Source organism: Penaeus monodon, unplaced genomic scaffold (assembly GCF_015228065.2).
Source record: "Penaeus monodon isolate SGIC_2016 unplaced genomic scaffold, NSTDA_Pmon_1 PmonScaffold_13439, whole genome shotgun sequence".
Taxonomy (NCBI): domain Eukaryota; kingdom Metazoa; phylum Arthropoda; class Malacostraca; order Decapoda; family Penaeidae; genus Penaeus; species Penaeus monodon.
In genome coordinates this window covers 2615-9856 of record NW_023642421.1, presented here as the reverse complement: position 1 = coordinate 9856, position 7242 = coordinate 2615, and the positions used below count along the sequence as shown (strand labels likewise).

Here is a 7242-nt window from a genome sequence, read left to right as displayed (position 1 = left end):
GCTCTAAGCGGGCGGCGAAAGACTTGCACTTTACCCGGAAAATTCAAAAAGTCCAGGCCTACACAGCGAAAGGAAGGACGCCCGAAGCATGAGTGTGACGGTGCAGCACGGGAGTGTTTATACGGCAGCAGTGAATGTCGAGGTCAGTGCGGTCAGAGGGAGCTGTGTGAAGGGGTGAAAGGGGCGAGGGATGGGGAGGGGGTGGGAAGAGGAATGGGGAGGGGGTGGTGGAGGAGGAATGGGGAGGGGTGGAGGAGGAAAATGGGGAGGGGGTGGAGGAGGAATGGGGAGGGGGTGGTGGGGGAAGGGGGGGTGGGGGGCGGGGAGGAGGAATGGGGGCGGGGGAGAAGGAATGGGGGGTGGGGAGGGGGAGGTGGGGACGGGGAATAGGGGGTGATGGAGGAGGGGGAAATGGATGTGTGTTGGAGATAAGAGTGGGTGGGATAGGAGAGGCGGAACGAGCAGTGAGAAGAGAGGGTGGAGAGCGTTTAAAAAAAAAAAAAAAAAAAAAAAAGCATGCGAGATACACTGCGGGGAACATACGTAAAAAGGATTTTTAAAGCCGTTTCGTTTAAAACCGTAGTTTTCCCAAAAAAAATCTTTACAGCACAACAATAATTTTAGATCAAGTACATAAATCATCACTAGACACTAAAATCACATTCGGACGCATTCGGACTCCTATCTGTAGTAAATTAAAACCTTTTGATCGCAATAACAAAATAAACACACACATATAACAATTTTTTAACAAATCCTATGTACAATAAACAAACAACAAATCCTTTATTAAGCAACAATCTTCCTCAGGTGTTCTTTTACAACTTCGGGATCGCGTCAAGTTCGAAAAAGCTCTCGAGGTCCGTTAAAGAGCTCAGGTCAAAAAGTCAGGTCAGCTTGGGAACCGCCCTGCCAGCATCTCCAGGGCCGCCAAGACGGTCGCGTTGCCCTCTTGGCCCAGGAGAAGGTAATGCCTCGGAACGGCGGGGAACGCTGGACCGGGAACGTTTATGAAGAGCGACCAGCGGACTCGAGGCGTGCTACAGCTCCGTCATCTGGCGTAGTCTCTCGCCTGCGAAGAAAAAGCTCGTTAGTAAAATATGTGAGACGTGTTACAAAGTGTAAATAAATATCCTCACAAAATTCCCGATTATTCACAGAGCAAGGGTTGTAACTTTCGAATTTTTTTTTCCCGGGGGTTTTGGCTAGGTAGCTATTAAAAAAGTGCTATTAGAACATAAATCTTAAAATTCAAAGTGACACTTGTAAAAGTGAGGGATTATGGGATTTGGTAAGTGCATATCACAAAAAATGGAGATATAAAATTGACAATTTATCGCAAGGAAAATGTAATCAATTCCTCGTGCAAACTTGCAGACACACAGGCGCAAAAACACCCAAATAAGAGAAATCAACTTTAAATTTAGCGCTGTCTCGTTCACTAAATAATCTGTTACTATTTGCATATCACAGGGGTCTATTACAGAGATCAATATCATACCCAATATGGGTGTAGACGACGGGAACCTGCCCTCTTGCACGGCCAGGACCACAGCAGACCCGGAACCCTCCTGCCGGCGTGGGGGGCTGTCACCGAAGCGGGCGTCGAGAGCTGAATCGAGTCGGGGCCATGACACTTCACCCTTGGCGATGTCCACGGAGTACAGCTAGGCGAGTTGGGGGGAAGAAAGTTAGGTTTGCTGTTGTTAAAGTGCGGGGTTGGTGAGCTAAACAAGGCATGGTTGCATGATCTTGGATAGACCCGACCGTCTGAAACCCTACGGGCGTACATAGAAAACCTTTTCCACTTCACTCCCCCCCGTCCACGCAACATCAGCAATTATGGGCCCTTTCCCAAAACCCTTTAACAACCACCCCCACCCTTATTAATACCCAAAAGCCCCCCTCCCTTACCTCAAACGTGGTGCGTGTCCCCGGTGGTGATGGACTGCGTCACAGCCGCCCACCAGGAACACATGGCCATGTTGCTCCACCAAACACCGCGTCCTCCACCCCGCGCCACGTCCACAGGCCGCCGCCCGCTCGACGAAGCCCTCACTTGACGGACCCGAGGCCGCCCGCGCTCCAGAACAGGACCGAGACACCGTCCTGCGTCGTTAGGCTCGTCGTTACGTCTGTAAGGTGTGAACGGGGAGAAGCGCCCAACGTAAACTCTTTCTTTCCGTTTTTGTAAAGTGAAGACTGAAATCAGAATCGTGAGCGTTTCCCGAACACCATAACTAATCCACAATCCAAAAATAGGAAACAGAATCTAACTTGATACACGCTAAATCATTGCAAAGCAAGTAATCCAATTTTTTTTACCGTATTGCCGGTCCACGGAATCAATCTCTTCGAAGAGGAGGGTTCAGCGTTGAAAAGAAAAACCCAGCTTCGTGCGGCGGAATAAAAGCCTAGCTTTCAGGTCGCCGTTCTGGCGTACGTTTTTGTAAGCCTGTCTCCTGCGTTCAGCTCTTGGAAGTCTATGCGAAAGGAGGGAAAGGGAAGAGGAAATTAGCAGCAAAGCAAAGTAAACAAAAAATGGCAAACGTTTAGGGGTTGCGATGAAAATACACGAAAAAATTAATATACAATATGAAGAAAAATTAATCAATGTTGACTTACTCTAAGATCATCATAAAACATTTTTTCCCTAGCAAATTTCCATAAACGTTTTTCAACAAGACTTACGACAAGCTGCCCATCTATCATTTCGAAAACGACGTGTTGCTTTGACTACAGCTGTTGTTTTCATCGGATGCTGACATGACCACGAACGCCTGTTGAAAGGACAAAGTCCAGGTTTAATATGCAATTAAAAGAATTTTTAAAGATAATTTTAAAACACGGTTCTTACGATGTGATTTTTACGATGCTATGGGGTGGGCTGAATATCAAAAGCGTATTTAATCGCAAAAGGACAAGACCTGTACAAATAAAAAAATAATAAACCAAATACATAATATACAAATTCGTTAATGCACATAAACGAAAAAAAAGAACATTCACAAACTCACAGCTACTTTACCTGTTCAATGGTTTCAATAAAGAGCCAATCATGCCCGTACCCCGACTCGTGGAGTGTCTGAAGGGGTTCAAGGGCGCCGAAAAAGGAATCGAACTCGAATAAAGTGGAATCGCATCGTCCTTCCCAACTCATGACGACGTAAGACGTGTTGGAGACCTGTGTGGAAAGGTTTTTCTTCGATTTTGATCTTTATTATTTCCTTGATGTGTAAAATCCGAGGATGGAAAACCGCCAATTCTCTTTATATTTCCGTGTACGTATTTGCTTCTAAGGATATTTAATCTAATCACATTGTCTCGCCCAACTTCTCTAAACACCCCATCTTCAATCCACTAACACAAATCTATCCAGCAATCTATCACCAACTTATCAATTAGTAAAAACAGGCTATAAAGAAGTTCTTTTGTTGACGTAAACAGGGAAGGGTGCGTGCGCTGGGGACCCCTCCCCACCCCTCCCCCCACGAACTTAACCTGCCCTACAACGCACGGGATTTAGAACGGCCTACACCTCTGCAACTAAACTATCAACCAAACAGATCCGGCAACCTGACATGCAGTTCCCAAAACCAACCCCTTTACAACTACAACCAGGTGGTCATACGCCCCACAAAGTTTTATTGCAATCCCCCAAGCCCCACCAAAACACTCCAAGCTCTCCTAAACTCCCCAAGCCCCCCCAAGTTTTCCCCCAAACCTCCCCCCAAGCTCCCCAAAGCTCCCCCAACAAGCTCCCCAAAAACTCCCCAAAAAGCTCCCCAAAGCTCCCCCCAAAAAGCTCCCCAAAGCTCCCCCAACAAGATCCCCAAGGGTCCTCCCAACAAGCTCCCAAAGCTCCCCCAACAAGCTCCCACAGCTCCACCAAGTCCCCTTCCCGGCCCAACACCCTCACTCACGGTAAAGGACGTCGAGGCGTGGTGGGCGAAGGGCGTCGAGGCCTCGCGAAAAGGAGACGAAGTGGTCGCCCTCGGAGATCGAATTCTCCAGCTTCGTGAACATCTGCGTCGCCGAGGGACACTGCTCCGCGAAGTCGTCTGGGGAGGGAAATAAGATGGCCCGAAGGAGGGGTCAGAGATGCGATTGAACGCAAATGCGAGCGAGGGAAAAGGTAATGAAGATCTGATTTGGGGTGAAGATTCTTCGCTAGAAAAGTTTATATTTTGTTTATTGATGGATACATAATTGGGCGATGTAAAAATGTAATCAACGAGAAACTGTTGTACTATATAAACTGCAACGTTTAAAATTCAAATCATGCTCGCATGTAGAATCAGCTTTAAATGAACATAATTTATTGCAAACTTTCAGTTTCAAAAGAGGTTTTCCGAATATTATACTGGAAATTATATACTAGGGGTAGAATACAACATTAATTATGTTACAATACACAAATTGCCGTTGCACAAGTCACCCAGTTCCGCTCGTTACGGCATGGTACTCACTTTGGAATACCAGGTCCAATACAAACTATCGAACTAGGCCATAGGGGATGTAATTAACGGGAAAAAAATAGTATCCTCCTCATTATCATTCATAATAATAGTGATGCTGACTTTTATATTAAAAATATTGATGATCATAGTGGTGGTGGTTATTATATGACAATGATTGTTGTATCACAATAATAAGTACAGAGAATAAAGAACAGAGAATAAAGAACAGAGAATAAAGAACAGAGAATAAAGAACAGAGAATAAAGAACAGAGAATAAAGAACAGAGAATAAAGAACAGAGAATAAAGAACAGAGAATAAAGAACAGAGAATAAAGAACAGAGAATAAAGAACAGAGAACATTAAAGACAGAGAATAAAGAACAGAGAATAAGAATAAAGATAATAAAGAATTGAGAATAAAGAATAAGAATAAGAATAAATGAATAATAATAAAATAATAAATATATAATAATAATAAATAATAATAATAATAAACAAAAACAATGATAATAAAATTAATAATTAGTAATTACTCTATAATAATAATAATGGTGATCATACAGTAAAATGTTATATAATAATGATGACATACAATAATAATGATGGGTAGTGGTGGTGACTTGTATGTAGCAATAACGCGGTTATTATGTAGCCATAATTATAGTGGTGATTGTAGCACAATGATGACAGTCTCGGCCACTGTTGCATAATAATGATAGTAAGTAGAACGGTGGCGGCGATTATTGAGAACCAGACTACGTCATCATCATCTTGCAATGCGTTTGAACCTTGAGAGAGCGGCTTCAGTGTCATTCAGAAGCTTGCAGATTCCTTCGCTGTTTGTTCGACCGTTACAGGCGAGCCCGTCCTGTGTGCAGAGAGAGTGGTTTCGAGGTTTTCAAAATCAATTTTGGGTCTCGATCTAGGGGTCATATTTTCCCATATACTATGCCGATTTTATGGCTGTTCTGTAATCTTTAATCAAGGTGAATATCAATAAAGATCTGTGTATATTATTCTACTTGAAGTAATTTGAAGGGAACTTGTTTAAAAATTGAAGAACCAAAAAATGCAGGACAAGAGAGACTCGTGTATACCCAAGACCCCCTAGTTAGGACGCACAAATTATCTCTACGGGCGATCGAATGAGAATCTGTAGGATTTTGCCTTCTCTTTTCTTTCAAAACGCGCGGCATAGATATTCTTGTTCTTTTTTCTGTACATACCAGAGCTGAACAGGCGCCATTGAAGCTCAGATCCGCAGTGATAAGAGCGGGGCGTCGACGTACCAGGCCTTGGTAAAGAGTTCTTGAACGTCCACCCCGCCCAACACACTGCTGGAACTGGACACGTGGGCTGCCCGGAGTGGCTTGCTGAAGGTTAGAGAGCCTGTCGTGGTAAGGGAGTGGTTTTAATATCACATGCTCAAAGAAGGAAGGAAATTTACCTGCTGGAGGCTAAATTGCCAGCCCATTTTTACAATTCAAGTTGGGGAGAGATTGTTAGTGTGAATATCGGAATTAGAAATTTATTATGTAATCATTTCAATCTAGAATACAAGTGCATCTATTGCGTATCGATTTTTGTAAAGGTTTCACTAATATTACCTTGGATTTCGGCGCTGTCATTGAGGTAGACGACTTGCTCAGACAAAGTCAATCCAATTTTCCTGATTTCCAGTCAGTCCTGTAACATGAACCTGTTTCAGGACCTCCACAGGGGTCGCTATAGTCATGGAACCTGTCACGGTCTGCCCTGGAATTTGCTGGAAAATACAGTAATTTTAAGTATGGGATGATCTTGCCATAATTACGATTTTGAAGACCTTACCTGAGAAGAGATTAAAATTGTATCATGTAAATAGTTTTTTCTTTGCTAATGCTTGAGTTTGCAAGAAAGCTTTTTATACTATCCCTGCCATTTACTACCTAGAAACGATTATGAACACAAACGTTTCTGGACCTTTAGCGAAATATTTAAACCATAACTTACAAAGTAACAGTAGCAAATACCTTCATGGTGGTCAGTACTTCGTCAGGCAAGTAATACCCGTTAACCTTCCCTTCAACGGAGTACGTTTGTCGTGATAATGTTGTTCAGCGTCACTTCCCTCGTGAAGTTCTGGCTCCGTGAGACAAGTAGGTACTCTCGTCATGAGGTCCTGCTCCGTTCAGGGAGGTCACGTTGATGTTATCGAAGGAGGATAATTTCCCAGAGAACAACTGAAGGAAACATTCAACTTCAGAAAACTTCTCTATGGGTGATATCTTTGTAGTAAAAATACAAGGAAAAAAGTATTATTTAATAAACGAACAAAAACCTGCCACTCAACGATGGACTTGTTGAAATGGTAGTCTTGGTTAACATAAACGGCATTTTCTAGCAAATATCGGTGATCGATTTCATCAATTGTACCCTAGAAACAGTTAACAAATCATTAAGGGCCTCACCGAGCACTTATGATTATCAATGCTTTACAAAATATGAATCTAACACTACCTGAACATCTAATGGAAGAGGAGACAACCGAAGTTTGCGGTCATAGTACATTAACCAGTGATATCAGAAGTAAAGTTGGCCACTTGGACTTGACCTAAGTATCGAGTGGGCCTCAAAAGTCGTCGAAATTTCTGTCGTTGTATATTAATCAAGTTGATGTTACTGAAGGTCGTGCTTGACGTGAAATTCTTCTTTCCCGTTATGGCCGACATTGGGGTCTTGCAATGATACTGCACTCGCTCAACACTTCATCGACGCTCCGTTAGTTGTTTTACAGCACCT

At 43.3% G+C, this 7242-nt stretch overlaps 3 long non-coding RNA genes across 3 annotated transcripts; all 3 read right to left on the bottom strand.

The window, feature by feature from the left end:
• Positions 1-2700: 2700 nt before the first annotated feature.
• Positions 2701-4054, bottom strand: LOC119569218. The gene is made up of 3 exons (XR_005228228.1): positions 3924-4054; positions 3029-3184; positions 2701-2780 (listed from the first exon to the last, which is right to left on the bottom strand). It is a non-coding gene; the product is annotated as an uncharacterized LOC119569218 (long non-coding RNA).
• Positions 4055-5716: 1662 nt separating this feature from the next.
• LOC119569219 lies at positions 5717-6601 on the bottom strand. The gene is made up of 3 exons (XR_005228229.1): positions 6474-6601; positions 6069-6226; positions 5717-5850 (listed from the first exon to the last, which is right to left on the bottom strand). It is a non-coding gene; the product is annotated as an uncharacterized LOC119569219 (long non-coding RNA).
• Positions 6602-6620: 19 nt separating this feature from the next.
• On the bottom strand, positions 6621-6971 carry LOC119569220. Its single transcript, XR_005228230.1, has 3 exons — positions 6961-6971; positions 6794-6877; positions 6621-6683 (listed from the first exon to the last, which is right to left on the bottom strand). It is a non-coding gene; the product is annotated as an uncharacterized LOC119569220 (long non-coding RNA).
• Between the last annotated feature and the right edge of the window lie 271 nt (positions 6972-7242).